The 21644-nt window shown below is 40.6% G+C and overlaps 1 protein-coding gene across 1 annotated transcript in view; it reads right to left on the bottom strand.

Moving 5' to 3' along the window:
- TMEM200C (transmembrane protein 200C) overlaps nucleotides 1-21644 on the bottom strand; it is a 278958-nt gene that overhangs the window by 58407 nt on the left and 198907 nt on the right. Inside the window, exon 2 of the mRNA XM_085606005.1 lies at nucleotides 10795-10859. The gene's annotated coding sequence lies outside the window, so the exon portion shown is untranslated. The remainder of the gene's footprint in view (nucleotides 1-10794; nucleotides 10860-21644) is intronic.

The raw sequence follows: 21644 nt of genomic DNA, 5'->3' as shown, positions 1-21644 counted from the left end.
GTTGAGTGTGTACATGCTACTCGTAACTCCCATATCTACTTATCTACTTGACTACAACAGATAGCCGTTACTGTTTTTTCTTATCCTTTTTGTTTGAAAATGAAGTATTATAAAAAAGAACTCAATCAAAGTGAGCTCCTGTCTGCTCTGAGACCAGTGAAGGTGACATGCATGATGTAAACCAGTACTCAAAGCAGGACTCAAAATAGACATCTAAGAGCTGTAAATAGGAATGGAAACACAGCACTCAGCAGAAAATACTGATACAGGTGATGGGGGGGCTTGGGGTTATTTTTTTAGATAGAGTTTTTCTGGATCATTCTGAGAATTCACCACAGAATTGGCAAAAATCTGATACTACTGAGTGCGTTAATCACAAAGAAAAGTAGTAAATCTGCACTGCACTGGCCCTATGAACTAGTGCAGATTTACTATTTGTGGGAATTCCCAAACATTTCAAGTATTACCTGTGGAAAACTACAGTTTACCCAAGCAGCAGATCTCAGGGTATACTACTATTAACGTCATGTGAAATATTCCCACTCTCCTGTTTCCTCAATGTATAATTGTACATAGTGTGCATTACATTTCTTTTTCTTTTTATCGCCACAGGAAAATATTCTTATCATGTGACAGAACACCTTCTCTACATCCCTCCACATTTGGAGATGATCTGTTCCCCTTCCAACGCCAAAAGGAGAATTACTCGAGCCATCTGCTGGAGCTAAATTCTGCCCACTTGGAGGATGAGAAAGGAGTTGGATTGGGGTTTGTGAATACTCACAGACTTAGAAGTTTGTATGTGTTCAAAAATGTTTAAAACAAACCACATCTTGGTCCACTCAATCCTCCAACCTTGGTTTTGGGTTTAATAATACAGATTGCTACTTGGCTGTGGCAGAATAACCCATAATAATATAGCCATTTACTCCGCAAAGGAATCCTTATATAGAATCCTGACAGGCATAAATATAGCCAATTTTGATCACAAATATAAGTTTATGACCCAAAATGTCTTTGTGCATCAGACCATATGTATTATACCCAGTTACACTTTAGAAACCTGAAATGATGTTGTTTTTCCTTGCTCAAATTCCACAAGTGTTTCCCAGGGAACGACACAAGCGTCCAAGAAACTGCAGGTGCGGAAATTGCCACAAAACCTGGTATCCCTATTCAGGTTCAGTCTGTGCTCAAATTGGGATTCTTGCTCTGCTTGTAATGAATTCCTATGCCTGCAGGCACTGAAAGTAACGACAAGGATTGAATGGACGGCAATTCACGCCATAAAAATGACTCCACAAAATAATCTGAACTTTATCAATGCTGGTGCGCACCCATGGAAGTTTTCAAATCCTTTTCAAACCAAGCCTGTTAGTGCCCGTATTTTCCCTAGTCTCTAATGTTTGCCCATCAGAAGGTTGGTATGTGGAATGTTGTTAAGTATTTCATTTCATTCAGTGTAAACCTAAGCTGTTATATATAGCAAAACTGAACGAATATGGGAAATGTGAGTACAATGTGCCACATATAATGAACAGTTGTACCAATTAAAAACCACAGCCACCATACATAGAGCCTGGATTGAATAGACAGCTTACTTCAGAGACGCGATAAAATGGAAAATAATTCTCTTTTTAAGAGGAAACTATGCATGTAATGCATCAAAGTAGCAGGTCAATCTAAAGTTCCACGTGGCCACCAGGTTCTACAAAGCAGTAGTATCTTCAGTAGCCACTTTAACCTTTAGATTCAACTCCACCCCTCACTATGCCCCCTTATTCCCAGAACCATATACTGCACTTCTGCCTTCTTGGTGTGGATATGATTCATGCTGATCTGTAGAGGTTTTGAGGGGGGTGGTGAGTGGGGCAGGGCAGCTCAACCACCAAGCATTGGAAGGTGGATGATGCAAGTTTTTGTTTATAAGGTCCACACCACTGCCTCTGCTGTCCTCTCAAATAAAGTAGGTGATGGAGAAGTCTTGAGAAACAGGAAATCCAGGACAAGGAATCAAACTAGTATTGAATTATGGCTAATGCCAAAGTTTGCATTCATGCATTTCAAAGCAAACTTATACAACAAACCAAAGACAGTAAAATGTTTTGACTGTTTTGTCTTTTTGTTGATACCACGGCATGAGGAGACACTGCATGGGCATGACACTTAATTCTGGTTCTCCAACAAGATTAAATGAAGAGAAAGCTCAGAGAGAGATACAAATAAAAAAGAGGAATGGGCTTCTTAAAGGTCAAAACACTTGTTGAAGCAAAAACAGTACTAATATAACAAAGGAACAAGAGTGAAGTCTGAACCCATTCAAGACAAAATGGTGTCAACTCTAACTCCACTACAAATAAGAGGATCACCCAAAAATAAAACTAATAACACATTAAAAAAAAAAATCAGCTTAAACAATTATTCTATTGATCTATTGTAGCCCATGAGTAACGAGGTGAGGCCTTAGTCGCATTGATGGTTTGAACACACTATTTGATATTTTTCCCTTGTTCCCCTAAGTGGACTGATTGTAATGTTAACCCTGTCAGGGTCCTCAACCAGCCTTCCTTCCCTGGTAGAAACTACATTCTCTGACATGAAAAGAGCTCTCCAGAAGGAGGGAGAAGGGGCAATGATGACCTGGTCAAATCCAGGGGGACAGTCTTAGTGAGTAATTTATAAGCACAGATAACCCCTATTCAGTCCTCTTGGTTTCTGCTCTCGTCAGTCAGATATCCAATAAAAGGACCAACGCAAGTGTAAAAATGAAAAAAACAGCACACAAAACCGTAAATATCGAGCCGATCTAAAAAAGATTAATGAAAAATATATTTGTTGTAGATTTAAACCCACTTGTTTGAGGTACAACATTTCTTTACCTGTTGAAAAGAAAAAAAAAAGACCCTGCCAATTGTGTAACTTCAAGGGAGATTATTCAGTCTCTATCCAGAATTATAGTCTGAATTTGATTCTCAAACAAAAGGAGTTTTCTGTGAATCTTAAACTTAGTTCCAGTAAATGAGACCACCAAGGCCAAATTCTCAAAGAACCTGCTCATACCATACCGCTTAGTATTGCACTGAGCAACTTCAGCATTTAATGGCAACAGTAAACAAATCCTTGTTATTCATTAATCTTTAACCATGTGAAAAGGAGCATATATCTTTGGCAAAAATTGGAAAACAGGTCAATTGCTCTTTGCTGAAAATAATTAAGCAAGTAATTCTACACAATAGTTCAAGTACGTTCTGATGTAGTAGGCCAACTTAACTATTAATAAATTCCTTTCAAAAATATTTCTGATGGACTGGGGTCTATATAACATAAACATATGTATTTTGATAGAAAAATCACAGGTGGGGTCCGACCCGTCATTTGGAAGGAACATCATTGGATCTTACAAACAAATTGACTTATGTCTACTAGAACAGCCACCCACATATGCATCACTGTTTAGATCATCTTGGGTGATGCAACCCAAAATATGCAAATAACATAACAGGATTATTGTAGCCTTCTTCCAGCTGATTACAAAATCAAAACCAACTACTATCTTCTAAACCACTCGAGATTTTTGTTCCAAACAGCAGTAATGAGGGCCTACAGAATAGGCGCCTGATTCATCTCACACTTGTTATCTTAATTCAGCTTGGCGCTGTAAGATGACATGGGGCACTTTCTGTCCCATGTTCATCTCTGCGAATGTTACAGGCAACTCTTAAAAACCTTCATGGCATTTTCGTAAAACGATCATTGATAGAAAGCTCTCTGCACGTTTTGGTTCTCATTCTGTGATCAGCATCCACAGATAAAATGCCCCACAATGCGGCTTGCAGTATCTACTTGTAAAATCTCTAAAAAGCTCCTTACCTTTTATAAAATGTGTCCAGAAATCCTCAACCACACAGATCTTTGCAGAAGGCTGCCCTTATGGTGCTATTCTGCCCACCTTGTTAGCTGACAAATACCCTCAGTGAACAATAGTATACCAAATTAATTAACAATGAGCTCTGCAAGGTCAAGTTTAAAAGATAATCGGATGCATTGTTCAGCTTTGAATGAAACTGTACGTAGTTAAGGAATATTGTATGCTCTTCTTTTATAATTCATATTCCCGCAGAGCTACAAAATAACAGCTCTTTTTTGCTACGAGGACAGGGGATATCAGACGTTTGCATTAATTCCATTCTTCTGCTGTGTCTTCCTAGGCTGCAATCTTCGCCCCATACTTCATATACATCAGCCTACTGCCCCTCTAGACTCCTCATACAGTAGAGCATTTCTGATTTCTGTAGGAAAGTAGGATCTGCTTTACTGGTTACCCCCACTTTTTGCTTGGTGCTATGCTGTTTCTGACTAGTCTGACTGGGATCCTGCTAATCAGGACCCTAGTCTCTCTGAATTCTCCCCTAAATTGTTATAGTTAGTACTTAGATACATCCCAGATTGGACACTGATGTACACTTATCAGTCTCTAGTATATGGTACTAAGGTACCCAGGGCATAGGTACAACAGGTGTCCCCCATGGGCTGAAGCATGCATTATACCATCCATTGAGACCACTCAATTTGCAACTACAGGCCTGCCATTGCAGCCTGTGTAAGCTGGTGCTAGTACCAATTACGAAAGATATAGGTTTCCCTACATCTAGCGTCACTGCCCTTAAAACTTATAAGTCACCCCTATAGCAGGCCTTTCCAATCCTGAAGGCAGAGTGCTTGGTTCTAAGTGTATGAGCAGGCCAGCCCTAAAGCCTTCAGAGGCCAGTCTCCCAGGTTGTAAGTCAGGCAGTCATATCACATATAGGGGGGTGCTGCGTCATTACGCGATGAACATCTCAAAACTGGCTGCACTGAACTCTATCTTGTTTGGTATCAAACATGTTGGCAACATACCCCAAAGGGTGTGGGAGGTATGATTCCAAGCACTGTAAAGGCCCTCTGTTAGGTCCGCACTGCTCCCGTTACCAGTCTTCTAGACCCGGACAGCACAACATGGCTACTGCTGACCAGAGACATGATTCTGCCCTCCCGCTGCTGAGCCAAGCTTGAGCAGGGGAAGGCAGAACAATAGGTATCCTGTCACAGGGAAGTGTGACCTTCTCTCAGACATGGTTTAGTGCATTGGGGCCGGGTGGGAGTGCTTGCCAGCGCCACCCAGTCTGCTTTAACGGCACATTTGGTGCCCTTCTTGTATAGTCCAGTTCAGACCAGCTAAGGGAGCTGTTGGCTCCGGCTCTGGAGTGAAACTGGATAAAGGACATGGGAGTATCCTCCCCACTGTTCAACCCTCTCCTTAGGGTACTTAAGGGTTTACCTGAGGGTGGATCCCTAGGTACGCAATTCAATTCAGACACAACTTCAAATTTGACTGTCTAGGCACTCTGGACTTCGCTGGATTTTGCTCCGGGCTTCAAGGCTGCAACCGGGAAGACTCATGCTGCTCCTGATATCTTTGTCCTGCTTGTCTGCTGCAACGTCCATGCCTGTGCTCCATACAGGAAACCTTCCAAGGCCTGTGGGCATCCAAGACACCAGAAGGAATCTCCCTTGGTAGGAAGGAGTCACTTCCCTGCATCTGCAGGCACCGCAACTAAGCTGACCAGTCTGCTGATCCTGGGCTCCAACTGACTCCAAAAGTTTCTCCACATCCCTCGAGGCCTGCCCTGTTGTCTCACCAAGTTTGAGGCCAGTATCCCTCATCAGAGCCACAGGAACTGAACACCTGTACACTGTGTTGACTTGCCGTTGCAAAAGCCTATTGGCTTCCTTCCATGAAGATCTTTGGGCTCCAAGTAGCCCCAACACCAAGCATCTCCACTGACCAGAATCTTTGACCACACCGCATTGCGTGCACCATGGGCCTGCTTCTTTGGTAAGCTGCTCGAGGTCCTCTTGCGACTGCTGTGCCTCTGGCCTGTGGGTCTTGTCGAGGGTCACCTTTGAATTCTTTGGGGTCCCCCTGATTGCTCGGGTCCTGCCCTTACTTCCCTGCTTGTGGTGAGTCTCCTGGACCTTGCTGGTCCCAACACTGCACCTTTTTCAATTTCCATGTTGGTTGCAGTTGCCAAGGCTTGTTGGTGCTCCCGCTGGACACCGACCCCTCAACTCTCAACATCCGACATGGGACAGCTTGTGTACAGCTCCTGGTCTTCCATGGCATCGCCCGGTCCACACAGCTGCAGTTTCAAGGTCACCGTCAGCTCTCCTGCAGCACCCAACATTGGTGGGCATTCGTCTTCTGTGTCTCCTGGTCACTCCTGAGTAGTTGAGACTCTGTCCCCTCTGCTTGCAGGTTCTTCACACCTTGAATCCACCTGTGGGTTCCACGTGACACTTTCACCTTCTCCAGCAGTGGCATCTTTCTGATGTCCTCCATTGGATTCGGTGGCTGTTTCCGATGCAACTTCACACCTATGCAGCCGGCTTCCCTGCTGCAGGTATCTTGGTTTCTAAGTTATCCACGGGTGGGGTGGCTCTCCAACCTCTTGACTTCCACAGAGTTTCCTCATGGTCCACCGGGAAAAGTCCTCTTTCTTCACAATTGCAACAGCGACTTACACGTTGAATTGTACGGAGAACATGGTTGTGTTCCTACACTGCACACGACCTCCGTGGGGCTCCTAGATACTCAACTTGGGTATTTCCTTGGGTCCCCGGCACTTCTATGTCCTCTGAGTATTGTCTTGACTCGAGTCGGGATTCGAATACCACTATTTTAAGAATATGGTTTGGTCTCCCCTTGGGACCACTGTATTCTGTGCTACTTACCTGCTTCTATTTCAAAGTATCGTGTGCATTGTGTATATCTCCGGCTAGGAGATATCTGTATGTGTTAGTGAGTGTCTTAAAAAAAATGCATATTTTTATAAATACACTGTGTTGTTCTTTTTCACTTAATCTATACCTATAAGATTATGGTCTGGTAAAACAAACTGCTTTACACTCCTTCTGGACTAAGCCTGAAGGCTGCTCTCCACAACTACCACTTAGAGAGCTTTCTAAGGCTGTCTAAGACCACTAAAATCACCATAAAGGTTGCCTGGATCACTGTAAGGTGTGCACTTACATAAGTGTACATCATATACTGAGCCAGCCTCTCACAGCTTCCTATAGGAATTCTAGTATATTTTGAATGCACTCAATTCATAAGGCACCATCCTCATACCTTTTGGGAGAGACAACTTCTAACTCTTAGGGACAGATTGTTAGATACAAGACTCCTACTAATACGTTGTCCACACCAGTAATACAAGTGCCTCAAAGCAAGCCATTACCCCATCATCAGAAACAAAAACTTAAAGAACAAACCACACTCAAAAGTTCAAACACCTCAAATCACAACTACTTAATATCATGTGAAAGGTCCATCTCAACTTATAACATACCAAATCAATGACTTTCGTGTAGACCTACTAGGTCCACAAATACGCACTTCATTTTAGCTTTATTACAGATCAAAGTTAAGGCACTAATTGCATCATAAAATCATGACTAAATAAATACCCCTTTTAAAGTCTAGACCTTCTGAGGCAAAGTTGAAGGAGGCTATGCTCTCATATTAATGTATGTGCTCAAATTCAGTTATATCCTCCTCAACATACAGTACATTTTGGGGTCCCAAACTGGTACCTAACCTCTCATCTAGTGATAATTTACAGATAATTATTTACCATCTACCAAATAATTACATTAATATTCTAGACCAGTTAACAACATATGCCACACAGTTGAATGCTGTCCTTGAACAATAACTGCACTGGCAACTTCAATCTGGATTGGGGGAACCCCAACTGTAAACATTTCACTGCAATCATCGCCCTAACTATACTGCACAATCAACACCACCTCACCAAGCTATCCACACACAAAAAAGATAAAACACTGTCTTTATCTTCAATAATTCAGAGCATGTCTTATGCCTACTGCCCCCAACTGTTGATGGGTAGCTATACTTCACTTTTCCTTTCTACATATACACCCACCACTACCACGACTGTGCAAAACTCAACTCCATGAGAAGACTCATGCTCATTTGTAAACATGTTCCCATTGTCCTCACAAAACACAATATGGTAACAGAAGAATATGAAACAAACTTAACACAATTCAAAACAACTTTGAAAGCAATAGAGGATCAAGTAACACCTTACAGCTAAAATAGAAAGATGGAAACTGTTCCAACCATGGTTGTCACAAACCACTGTCATGCCAGAATTATGTGTAAATGAGTAAAGAAAGCCAACAACACAATAGATAATTATCAGACAAAGAAAACAAAGGATAGAAGACAAAATTACCATCTCAAAGGCCACATTTACATGCATTCATGAATAAATAGCGTTCTTACCAAATTGAACATACTCAATGTTATGTTGTATTAAAAACTTCTCTACAATTCATTTGGAAACACTGATCTCAGGACACTGAAATAGGAAGAGCCCACACACAAGTTCAGTTTTGTGGTTACATTTAAGATTTTGGAAGGTTGTCTAGACACTTCCATATTTTGAGTTGTTTATAATGGGCACATGGAGTATATATGTATATGAGAGTGAGTGAATGATAGGGTTCAAATTCTCTACTTTCTTTGAGGCTGAAGGATAGGCCATAAATTGTGCATTCAAATGAACTTTGAATGAAGTAAAGATGTATGTACACAGTTTGCATTTTGGATGTAGGTACTGATGTATAATGCACACAATAAATGTAATTTATGTATACATTTTAAATTACACAAGTTGCAATAAAAATATCTAAAGCTATATACACTTCATGTGTCTTTTATTTGCTGTGTGGTATAATGCTATTTTGGACAAAGTACACATGTATTGGGACCACAAAAAAAGAGACGAAGGTTAAGTGGGATTTCTCTTATTTAATTTGATTTATTTCCCCTGTCCCATGAACTATATTATAAATATCAGGGAGTTCATTTCTAACGTGTATTAAAATCCAGATATCACCATCAGATGAATTATGTGTTGTAGTGAAATAATGCAACAGAAAAATCTACCAACATAGATGCAATTTTAATATGAACTCTTATGAACCTAGTTTTCTAATAAATGTTTTCTAGCAATGGGAACTCATTTACTCCTATTTTATTTGACAACATAGCAAAAACTATCAATCAACTCAAACCCACACAGTACTTTCAACACCTCAAGCAAGCCAAAGCTATCAACAACAATTTTTCTATTGTACAAGACCATTGTTGCGATCTCTATTGATGTAGGCATATTTCCAAGCATGCTGAAAATTAGCTAGATTGCACATATTCTTATAAAAGGACAGTCTAGAGCCTTTGCAAGTGGCAAACCACCACCCAGATACCAACGTTCAATGTGTGAGTAAAATCATCGAAAAAATGGTTGCCAACCAACTTAACTTTGCCATCACAAAGGAAAGATTAGTGAGTGATAATTAATTTGGATTTAAAGCCAGCTCCATCATGGAAATGGCAATTCTGAAAGTACTCATTGATATATATCTCATTGTTACAAAGGCGATACATAATTTTTTGTATTTCTAAATCTCTCTGCTGCCTTTGACACAAAGGATCCTGGCAAACATCTCTCTAAACTGGAGCACCACATTGGTTTTGTGGCAAGAATTTGAGATGGATCCTATCTTCCCTCACCAGTGGACCCTCTTTAGTAAAAATTGGAGATCACAACTCTCCAATGAATGAAGAAATGATATGTGTGGTCCCACATTGGTCATTCCTAACATGCTGTTTATTTAATCTATGCATAGAGCCCCTAGTTCTGGTTCTGGAAAACTCTGTCATTGCAGTGAATCGACATGCTTATGACACCCAACTATATTTGAAGACTTCATCCTTCAAAATTGCCACATACACCTGCAAAACTGGATAATAAAGAGCTTTCTCTTCATAAATTCACAGAAAACTGAATTCCTGCTCGTATCTATAAGAATATTTGACCCACCCTTTATGGATTAACTGGATCTAGTATGCTTCTCTCCCTCACTCACACGTTCTGCTAAATCACTGGAGTTCACATTGGAAGCATCACTCAAATTTGTTCCTCACAGTAAAGTCTTGTCAAAAGCAACTAACATCCATCTATATATTTTAAAGAAATACCTCCACCTCATCTCTCACCTGACCATCTCAGAATAGTTGTACATTTGTTAATCTTCAAAAGACTGGACTTTGGAAATGCCAAAAAGGATCTAAGTCTTTGCTACAGCTATTTCACGTCTAAAATTGAGTTTTTCAAAATGTCAGCAATTGCAATGATTCCACCCCTATTCTTCACAACTTACTTGGTTACCAATACTGGCTGTAAATCGGTTGAAAATCTATTTCTTGGTCCACAAACTCATTTACAGCAATGTTCCATCTTATCTATAGGACCTGCTCAGCATCTCTTGAAGTTCGAGAGGTCTAAGAAGCAAAGACTTGCTACTGTTAGAAGTCTCCAAGTTCATATCAAACACAGCTCAGAAGCAATAATTTTCTAGGGCACCGGCCTTATCATGATACTCTCCCCCACTGAATTAATGAAACCTCCCCAGTTTATCACCTTGAGGAAACACCTTAAAATATATCTCTTCAAACAATTATGTATATCTTACAAATTATAGCTTTAATTAACCTCAAACCAAATTATGAATCTGAACTATTTCTAGTATGCTTAACGTTTTTTCCTGTTAGCTATTATTTCCACCATACCATACCTGATGTAACCTAGTAGACGATATGTTGGCATGATTTTCAGATACACACATAGCTTTATTGAGGTTCCTTTTATACCTTCAACTAACCTCATAGGATCCAGATGCTAAAAGACGTAGAGTGGCTGGACATCTGAGTCTTCAAGAGTTTGTGGCTGTGAAAAGTAAGAAAAGAATAACGTAGTTCAGTGTACAAGCTTTAACTTCATTTAAATGTAAATGAACACACTAAAAATAAATGTTATAAAATAGTGACTTCAAAAAAACTCCTTGCAGAAAGGTAAAATGAAGTTGAGATAAAATATGAACCAATAACAAAAAAAACTGGTTTAAATGGTCAGTTCCAATGGCTAATTAAGAAAAATTACGATACATCATAACACATAAGCTGTGGGCAAACATATTTATCAAATATGTGAAGAAACTCTTTCCCTATTTTCAACTTCATCACTTTACCGTCATCCCTTAACTCCACCCAGATCTCCCAAATGTTATCCTTTCACTGCCTCTCACTTGCTAGAACTAGCACAAATGATAACCAATTATAAGTGAAAACCGGTGTTATTGAATATCAATAATATGAGCTGTAAGTGTTTCATTGTAAACATTGAGGTCCTTATTTTTGAAGAGCTTATGTCGCTGTTGCATCACTTTTTATGACGCTGCGGCGGTATAAAAAATGTGCCAACCCGCACTATATTCACAAAGTGACGCATCTAGGCAAATGGGTCACTTTGTGAACCACTGCGTCACATTATACCTGCGTCAGATCTAATGTATGCAGGGTGGGCGTTCTCCCATAAAAAAGGCTCATAGAAGTAGCGCCATGAAATCAATGAGATTTTACTTCACCACTTCTATGAGTTCAGTGCGTCAAATCCTTAGGCCTGCTTCACAGCAGGCGTAAGGAATGACACAGGCCCTTTTACTGGGGACTCAGCCATGTGTAATGACACATTGCTGGAATTGTATCTGTTTTGCAACATACTCCAACAATGCATCATTACAGCGCCACCAGATACGTCAGGATTCCTGACATATCTGGTCAATCCTTGCGACACGGAGCGCTGTACTGTAAATACAGCACAACCAAGGTGTCGCAAGGAGGGCGCAATGAAAAATGTTGCATCGCTGTTTTCAACCAGCGATGCAACAGTTTTCATAATTGAGGCCCTCAATCCATTATTGTGTACAGGATTTTTTGAGCTGTGACAAAGATATATATACTATCGTTATCACAGCACAAAATGGTGCTCTGAAGTTATTTCTTCTAAACAGGCTATTGTACTTTTAACAATCATTGAAAACCACGCTTGTAAAGTGGGAAATGTGTGAAGAATACTCACAACTGATCTGACAGTTATGTACATTTGCTTATTCTTTTCTTCCCCTTCACTTTTGAACAATGTACACAATGCTCACCAAATTAGAGTTCATACAATTCTGGGAAACATTTTTGTCATCAAATTCAGCGAGAATAGGTTCACTTTTGATAAGTGATTTGGAAATTAAACTTTGGAATATCTATAAATGCACAATTCTAGTTTTATAGTTATTTATGAGCCCACTAGTGAGCAGCAATATTATATTAGCAGTCTGGTATATGACGAGCTATATAGTTCTGGCCCACATGCAACTTGTAGGAGATACGCTTTCTGATGTTAACAAATTTGGATCAACTAAATCTGTTTACATCACAATTGGCAAATCCAAAATGTGGTAATTTTGAATTGTTTAAACGTGTGGGCCTGCACGTGCGTCGGAGTTCAATAAAAGAGTATTTAAACTTGAAAATTCCTCTTCTTTCAATCATGCACTTAAACACTGAGACCCAGATTTATAAAGCCACTGCTCTGTCCTTGCGTCACGCAAAAAGTAACGCAAGTACAACGCAAAGGCTTCAGTTTTACAAAGCAAAGCAATGGACGATTTGCGCCACCTTGCATGGCTTTGTAAAGAAATGTATTGCAATGCAGCTGCTTGCGCTGCATTACTTTATATATTTCAACTTGTGGGACATTCCCTGGGTGAGGAGCATGGGCGCTCCCATGCATCCACCCATTGATTTTGGCACATACCCAGATGTACAAAATTTTGTAAAACCAGAAGTACGTCAAAATGGTACGCCTTCCTCAGTGAGCCGTAATGAGGAGAAATATCTTTATTTCTCCTTGTTATTTCCTCTTTCCATGTGTGCTGCATTCTGCCACTCTTAGTAAGAGGAAAAGGCCTCTATGGTTTGTTTTTGTGCAAGAAGGTGTCCTTTCCTGCACAATAACAATCCTGCCCATAATGCAGGCCTCCTTGTACTATGATGCAAGGGTGTCAGCATTGGTGCTAGGCAGCACATAGGTCACCAGAGCTAGGAGAGAGATGAAATTCTCTATATCTTTGTAACTATGGAGAACTTCTGCTCTCCCTTTCACAGAACGCAGCATAGCAACTTTGCTTGCTGCTCTCCATTGCGTGAAATATTAGTAAAAGTACCACTCAACACTCAGTCCTTTGAGCTCCCACCCCCAGTAATCATAGCAATATTGGAACTTTGATCAGAGTGAAACCGATGCATTTGCTGTTGCAGTTGTCGGAAGAAAAACATTAGGCCCTGATTTGCAGCTGGTGAGTAATCGGAAATCCTATATATTTTGGTGTCTCTCAGGTAGTATTTTTTTCTGAGTCTATTAGTGGACTTATCCCTGTGGCTTTATACTCATGGCGGCAGTAACTCTGTCACAGTACCTTTCCCAGGTGGAAAATGTGTAATTAGTGCACTAACCACTGCCTCTTCTAATTGAAAGATTTTCAATTACTGCCTAACTCTAAATCGATCCCTATACTTGTGCTCAGCAGACAGCTGTCATGGGACACAGGCAGGGATGAGCCAGTCTGTCCATCTACACAATGGCCTGTAAAAAATGGACAACTGCAATAGTACAACACTGATTTACATTCTCAGAAAAAAACAAGCCAGTTTGGGTTTATATGAGTGTTTTCTTTAAATACTTTGGAGTCATATTATATTTGTTTCAATTTTCCTACACAATAACTAGATGTGTAATATTTTGGCAGCTACATCATTTAGTTGATCTGTGTGTATTTTAATTACAGATGTTCCAAGGAACAGGTCAGGTGGTGCCCTGGCATCACTCTACACCTGCTATTCTCTAGGGTGAAGACGAGATGAATAGACTTTCACCATGGACAATTCTTATTACTAGCAACATAAAATAACAATAATATTGACGCATAATTAAATACTAGCATTTTGTTATTGACAATTTCATTTTAATTACAGCTCAGAAGAAAAGTGAGTTTATAAACCTGCCAAATGTAAAGTTTTTTTTAGCCAAGATTGTAACCGCAACCAAAAGGAGAAGTAGTCGCTCAGAAGCTAAATAAAACTGGTTGTAAGTGAATGGCAGCAGATCAGTTAATGACACAATTTGTACAAAGTATTGTAAAGGATTTTGCTGGATTTGTTTTCATGAAAGGCACAATTAAATATAGTGAGTTGTGTACTTTGCTGGCTGCAATTCAGGTTGGTCTTGGAAAGAGTTCGAGAGTAGGACAGGACTTCACCTTAACTGCCTACTTTTGAGCTAGGTGGTAAGAGAAAGTGCCCCAATTTCTGGAAGAAATCCGTTAGAGGATTTTCCAGTAGAATTACCTTTAATAGGGCAGACTGGTGGAGGTAATTCTGTGGCGGAAAATCATTCCCATGAAGGATTTACTACATCACCCACAGGTTGGAGGCTTTTCCATTACCAACCCTCTCCAGATCTGATCCTCAACTGGAGGATGCTTCACCAGAGGAAACATACTGCGATGCCGTAGCGTGATGATGGTTATTCCACAGGTGGGGTAGTCTTAGGAGGTGAATCATTGCGTCTGTTTTTGTCTGAGGATTATATGTTACTACACTTCTCTAAATAAGGCTCTTAAATAGTTGAGGTCAGAGAATCATCCCATAGCCCTTCTATAAGGTTCCTAACATTAAAAGTTAGCACTACTGAATGTATGAGATATTTTTCAAACTGATAAATTCTTTTAATTACCCATAATAATGGACTGGTAAGTTTATAACACAATATACATCATCAGGAGATGTATGTTTTAAAGAAAATAGTGGAAAAATAAGTTTTTTGTGTTGAAGGGCACTTAATGAGTGGGAAAGGGCTTATTTGGAACCACAAAACTTTAACTCCTACAAATATCAATCAATGGCATTCACGACATCATCAATGACATCATCCATGCCATTCTTGTTTAAACCACATTTCACTTCAAATATTAAACCACTGATCACCTGACAGATAGCATAACATAAGACATTATCAGTTACATTGCTAATACAATTTCATTAAAGATTTGCTGTCAGTTAAAGAATAGCACCCATGATCATTGAAATTGTGCTGCAGTGTAACTCATCAGGTTCAGATGTAAAGTAAAACATCCACCAAAAGTTTAGAAAATGTGTGCTCCACAAAAGATGGCGGCTTACTTTTAAGCTGCCTCAAGTTGCCACTTCTAAGACAGATATTTCTACTCTATTCACAGAGATCTATACTAAAATGTAACTTGTTGGAGTTTGAAATTAGGCCAAATATTCTAGAAACTCAGGGCCATATTTATTAGTTGCATTGCCCTTGTGCCGCGCAAGAGCGACACAATTCTTCAGTTGGATTTATCAAGCCACATGCGGCCACCTTACTTTGTCCTGATTGTCTTTATAACTCTAGAGTAACACTATGCAGCGCACATCGCTGCCTTGCATTACTCTGCCCTAGGGAGGCGTTCCATGAGTGGAACGTGGATGTTTCCAAGCATCTACCAATGGATCTTGGAACTTTCCACAATGTACCATTGTTGGTAGACATGGGAATATGTCAAAATACTGTGCCTCCCAGGTGAGGCGTAGCGAGGAGAAATATCTTTATTTCTGCTCATTTCTTCATTTTTCTGTGTTATTCTGCAGCACACGTAGAAAGAGGAACATGCCTCAAATTATTGCTTTTGTGAAGGAAGGTGCACCTTCGTGCACAAAAACAATCCTGTTTGCAATGTAGGCAACCTTGCACCACGGCGCAAGGGTAATTGCGTTGGCGCTAGGCAGCAAAAAGGGTACCAGCGCAAGGAAATGACAGGAAAGTGCCATCATTTGTTAAAGAAAGCGCATTCCTGCTCTTTCTCTATCATGCAGCGCAACAAGGTTACTCACTGCATGATGTTTTCATAGATATGCCCCTACGTCCACAAAAATTCGTCCCACATTAAACACCTGGCAGGTTACCTTCACTGAATCCTAAACCTCAGCCACAAAGAAAATGATCACAGCAGCAAAAAAACACATGAACACCTCTCTGGAACCAGACAGATCTCGACATGCACCTTCATCATGAAACAAAACAGTCGGCACGTCCTCCACAAACAAAAACTGCTGTGGTAAATTACACAATTGGAAAAGGTGAAAACTCCTAACGTCCTGGATGCAATTCTCAAAGGTACGTGCAATGCTACATTTCTTGTTAGATGCTCAAAGAGAAGAAATAGTGAAAGCAAATTCAACATTCGGGTTTAATAAATCAGGAGGAGTGGAGTTGTGTTCCTGGAACATGTTGACAATTTGGAGTATTTCCAACTTCCATTAATGGAGGGGCTGTGGTGGGGAGTGTCCATTCTGTTAGAAAGGGGAGCTACTTTTACAGTAATTCCCCATCAACTTGTACATTTGTGAATTTCTAATGTCAATTTGCAGGTAGATGTCTACCTTGAAAAGACAGCTAAACTACTGTGAAGGACAGGCGAAAGAGTCTTTCTGAGACAGCATGGGGGCCTGAATAATCTCATATTCAATGAAAACATCTTTCTCCATTGAATAAACTAGTAAAAACCTAAGGGCCTGATTCACAAAGGTAAACGTAAACTTTTTTTGTAAGTTTACAATTGTTTTCTATTCACAAAGTGATTTACAAGTAGTATCTTTGTGAGCGCGGAGTCTTTTTCTGTGAATAGAAAAGTGTACGTTTACCTTTGTGAATCAGGCCCACCATGTGCAAGCGCAAATATATACATTATTTCCCCATTAGTAATTTTTCACTCAAGGGAATGTAAGTACATGATAATACTTCTGTACTCCTCTGATTCATTGTAAATTCCAGAAAAATTAAATTTAATATAAATATAGATGCAAACCTCTGTGATCAGCTTGCAGAGCAAGTGGGTTTTCAAGCAAGAGCTTTCTGAATCAGGTACCTTAATCCTAATATGAATAATGCAATGATTAATAGATGAGGGGCAGGGGTGGCTCCTCAGGTTTTAGCAGAAGAACGTCACCCCACTTAAATGTACCCAAAAACCCCAGAGATGAATCCATTATCATTTTGTTTTTCATCATCCCTTCCTGAAACAAGTGTAAGGACGGGGTGTGGTATGCTGAGTGGCACCAGGGAGAAGTAATAGGCAGAGGGCTGCCTGTTCACTACGTAAAGTGTGCATGCCTCTTTGGCTGGCTGTCTTGCAACATCCAGCCAGACATGCGCTCTTTAAACCTCTCAACCCAGCTGTCTTAAGACAGCTGGGTGAGAGCAAGTGCAGGCCTCCAGTGTGCTACGGAGCGTCAAGAGAGGCCACTCCCACCAACCGGGGTGTTGCTCTCATGCTGCATGTGAGCACCGCCAGGATTGGACAAGTGAGTTTGCTGGTGCCTGCGCTGCAGTCGGAAGAGAAAGTCCAAGGCTGAGGATGTGTGAAGTAGGTTGTACATTTTCATTTTGTTTGCATGTGTGACCCCCCCGTGTAGATGTCAGCTGACACTGATGAGGGGTATATGCAATAAATCCATTTATAAACTGTGAATAAGGTCATATTAAAGATTTGCTAAAAATAAATAAAAAACTGAGAATATTTAGCATTAATGAGCAATATAACTGTAACCCACCCCTATATGGATACATCATTGATAATAGCATTACATAAGAAATACTTTGTGTGCAAAATTAAAATGATCATAGCAGTATTACAATGATGACAAATAAATCAGGTAGTAGTTGCCGCCCCTGTAAAAAAGTTTAATCTGGGCTAATAAATGTATGTTAATTGTGTGGAGAGGCCCCTGCTGGACCAAGCCTCATAACACAAGTCCTTAATGCTTAGTTCAAATGTCTAATGATTCATGTTGTGGAAGATGATAATGACTTTTACCCACTTTGGAGTGATTTCAGGGCTGATCTAATTTGAACAGTAAATTCCATTATTTTCAGGTAATATCTTTCCTATTATGCGGACTTACAGAAGTAATGCAATTACATGTAATTTTACATCCAGCAGTAATCCAGTAATGCAGTGTTTACTGCTTGGTGGTATTTTAATTACAGTACTTACCACCCGGTGGTAATTACCTATTATGATCCACAATATTCCTACCTCCTACTCAAATATAGTAATTATAATTAATCATTATTACCCCCACATTAATGCTCTGCGGTAAGGATAATAAAGCTATTAGCAGCCCCAACACTCCTGAGCAGTGAATTCGGTTTACCATGTTTGAGAGGACAAACAGAGACTGCCAGAGCAGCAGATTCAGTTCTGGCTCTCTTTCATCAAAAGCAAATGTATCTCTGACACGCAGTGTAGGCTTCATTTACAGGGAATGTGGAGAAAAGGCATTTGTCCCCTTTCAGAGCAAAAAATTAAAAAAGTAAGTTGGCATCTTGAAGTGATGAAACACCTGGAGAGGGTAGGGCAGTGGTAGCCAACACATGCTCCTCGAGTGGCCTATTTCAATAACTGTAGTCCACAAAGGGGGTTTTCTGATAGTCTAGCCAGCTCTCACTATTCCATACAGGATACTAAAATAATAAAAAATACTTAGTACCCTTATATAAATCACTTTGTTTTATTTGTCAGATCTATAGATGATGATTCCAGAAACTAACTATAACTAGGGCCACTGCAATTAAGTGGTGGGGAGAACTAAATTATGTAGCAGGGTAGGATAAATAATGCGTCAAGGAAAGCTAATTATGCAAAATATGATGGAACATTTTGTTGTATGAAGGAATAAAATGTCCTCGATTTAACCAAGCAGTTATTTTCATGTTCAGGGGCCCCAGATAGTCCACTGGAAGAGGAACTTGAACCTGGTTGAAGATGATGGGCGGTGGTAAGAATATCGTTTTTTTTAACTTAGAATGTTAATGGTCTTAGGATTCGCGGTAAACAGAGATTGGTGATGCGGTATCTTGAAGAAAGTCTCGCTCACATAACTATTTTGCAGGAGACCCATTTGATTTAAAGTGAGACTAGAGAACTCCTTTCCAGTTGCAGATAAGTGTAGAACTATGTAATTTTGGACCAAGCATAGTGTTGTAAGGGGGTGGTGATTCTGGTAAGAAAGGGTGATGGGGTGGAGGTTACATGTTCAAAAAGCAATAGCTCTGGTGGGTGGGCCCTGGCTGGTATGAGAGATGCTGGATTTGAGTTTGTGTGTGTAAGATTTTATGGTTCAAACTTGAATGATCCCCAGTGTATAGCGAATTCTGAATGGAATTTAGTTGAGTCCATGGCCTGCTGGTCTTAGGGGGTGATTTTAATATGCTATTATACCTCATTATAGATAGATCAATCCAGAGAGACTGTGTTCAAGCACCCTGGACAAGAGAGGCCCTGAGGAATATGCTCCAGGATTTAGGGTTGATGGATGTATGTCAACATCTAATGTGTCAGATGAGAGGTTATACTTTGCACAGCAAAACATATGGCCATTACTCTAGTCTGGATTATTTCTTTTCCGATAGAGACTTAGCAACAAACATAAAAAAGGTTAATCATCTTCTGAGTCATATCTCGGATCATTCTGCTGTCACTATGTCATTGCAAAGCCCTTGGAAAAAACTAAATTCAGGGTGGACGTTAACACAAACTATCCTCCTTGATGTGGGGGTGGAGCCCACTTTGAAAAGAGCTATTGCTGATTTTTTTCTCGATAATGCAGGCACAGCTTCTCCAGGTGTAATTTGGGATGCCTTTAAAGCTTTTATTCGAGGAGTCCTGCGAAGATAGGTGCATTTTATTAATAAGGTGGGAAAGCTGAATTGGCCAGATTGGAGCAAAAAGTGGAGGCTTTGGAGGCAACCCTTCAGAAAGAGAGTGTGGGGATGGATAAGGAGGGACATTAGAACAGTTGGGGAAGGCGCAGCTAAACTATAATATCAAGTTGGACATGAAGTGCAGGGAGTGATGGCACACTGGATGTATGAGACTGTTTGAGTATGGGGAACAAGGTGGGACATGACTGGTATGAAAGGCGATGTTTAATCGATTCCCTTGGCTGTAGTCACATTAGATGCAGCCAAGGTATTTGACTGAGTTTGTTAGGCCTATTTGTGGGAAGTATTGGCAGTGTTAGGCTTCAGCCCTTGCTTTATTTCAATGCTACAGATATTATACGAAAATTCGTCAGCCAGAATTTAGTTAAATGGGTCATTGACGAGGAGCTTGATGAGGGGCGATGCCCCGAAACGTGTCCCTGGATACTTGTTTCCAGTCCAGGGAGGACCTGGCTTGCCAGTACGGGGCTGGACTGTTCCCATGAGGCACAGGGTAAAGACTGATTTGCATATGGCTGAGTCTAAACTGGGGTGGCATGGTGAGCAAAAGAACTGTGGATTTAACCCAGATCTATTGACTGGGGGTGAATGTTTGATTTGTTCTGCATTCCGTCCATCATCTGTGTGTCTTTTGCTTTCTCTGTATTTCTAGAGGCACACAACAGGGTTGTCCCTTGTCCCCGCAATTGTTTGATATTTATATTAGGCCATTTGCCTAGCTACTTTGAAAGGTTATGCAGATCACTCATTTCTGCTCCTCTCATTTTAGTAATAAGATTGCGCTATATGCGGATGATTTGATAATCTACACATCAGATCTTGCTCAGACTATCCCTGAGGAGGAATGCTTGGTGGAGGAATTTGGGGCCCTATCGGGCTATCAAGGGAATCATTCTAAGTCAGAGGTGATGTACCAGCTTGAAGGGGGAATCTAAGGCATAGATTGCGTATCTGGGCATCCTTATTGTTAATCCTCTGGAGGCGATAACGCAGTATACTTTGGGAGGGTGGCGGAGGTGGATGTTTTACTCACAAGATGTAAGAACTTGCCCCTGACAATCTATGGGCATGTGAACTTGACTAAGATGATGATTCTCCCTAAATTGAAGTATCTTTTCAACTATATACCTCTCACATTTCCAAAACCAGTTAATGATAAGATCCTGGGGTAAATAACAAGGTTTATTTAGGTCCCAATGGGGGCTAGGCTAGCGTGGAAACGGTTGAGGCGCAGGCTCAAAAAGGGTGGCCTACAATTGCCAGATCTGAATTTGTACTGCATTGTTTTTCAGTTCAAAAGTTGTAGGATGCTTTTGGGTAACTTGGTGAAATTTCTGGCAGAGAAGGTTAGGGAGAGAGTATCCACTGGGTCCCTATACAAGTTCAGTCCCCCAAAGGTTTCCCAAATGTGCACCTAAAGGTTCTAAACGTAGCCCTCCATTTATGGCTCAGGGTAAGGAGGATTTTGGATATTGGCTAATATTCTGATTTTGCACCTATTTGGGACTCTCGGGATACTGCAGCATTTTTGAGGGATGGGCTGAGTATTCCACTAAGGAGGGCTGCAATACCCACCTTGGGGGAATTGTCAGCAGTTCAGGGGGCATTAGCCTGGGAAGTTTTAAGTGCCAAGACTGGTGGCTCCCTATCAAGGTTTAAATATCTGCAGCTGTCTTCTTGGTTTGCAAGCTCCATTCAGCAGTTAGGGAATGCCTGAGAATTTGAGTCGGACCTACAGGATGTGAGACCTAAAGGTAAGGAGGTTGCCACGTTGTACTTGATGTTTGTGGAAGCAGTGAAAGGAAAATTAAGGTTCCATATTCTGTGCGG

The sequence above is a fragment of the Triturus cristatus genome, chromosome 5_1 (assembly GCF_964204655.1).
Source record: "Triturus cristatus chromosome 5_1, aTriCri1.1, whole genome shotgun sequence".
Taxonomy (NCBI): Eukaryota; Metazoa; Chordata; class Amphibia; order Caudata; family Salamandridae; genus Triturus; species Triturus cristatus.
This window is presented reverse-complemented; position numbering and strand designations above follow the sequence as displayed.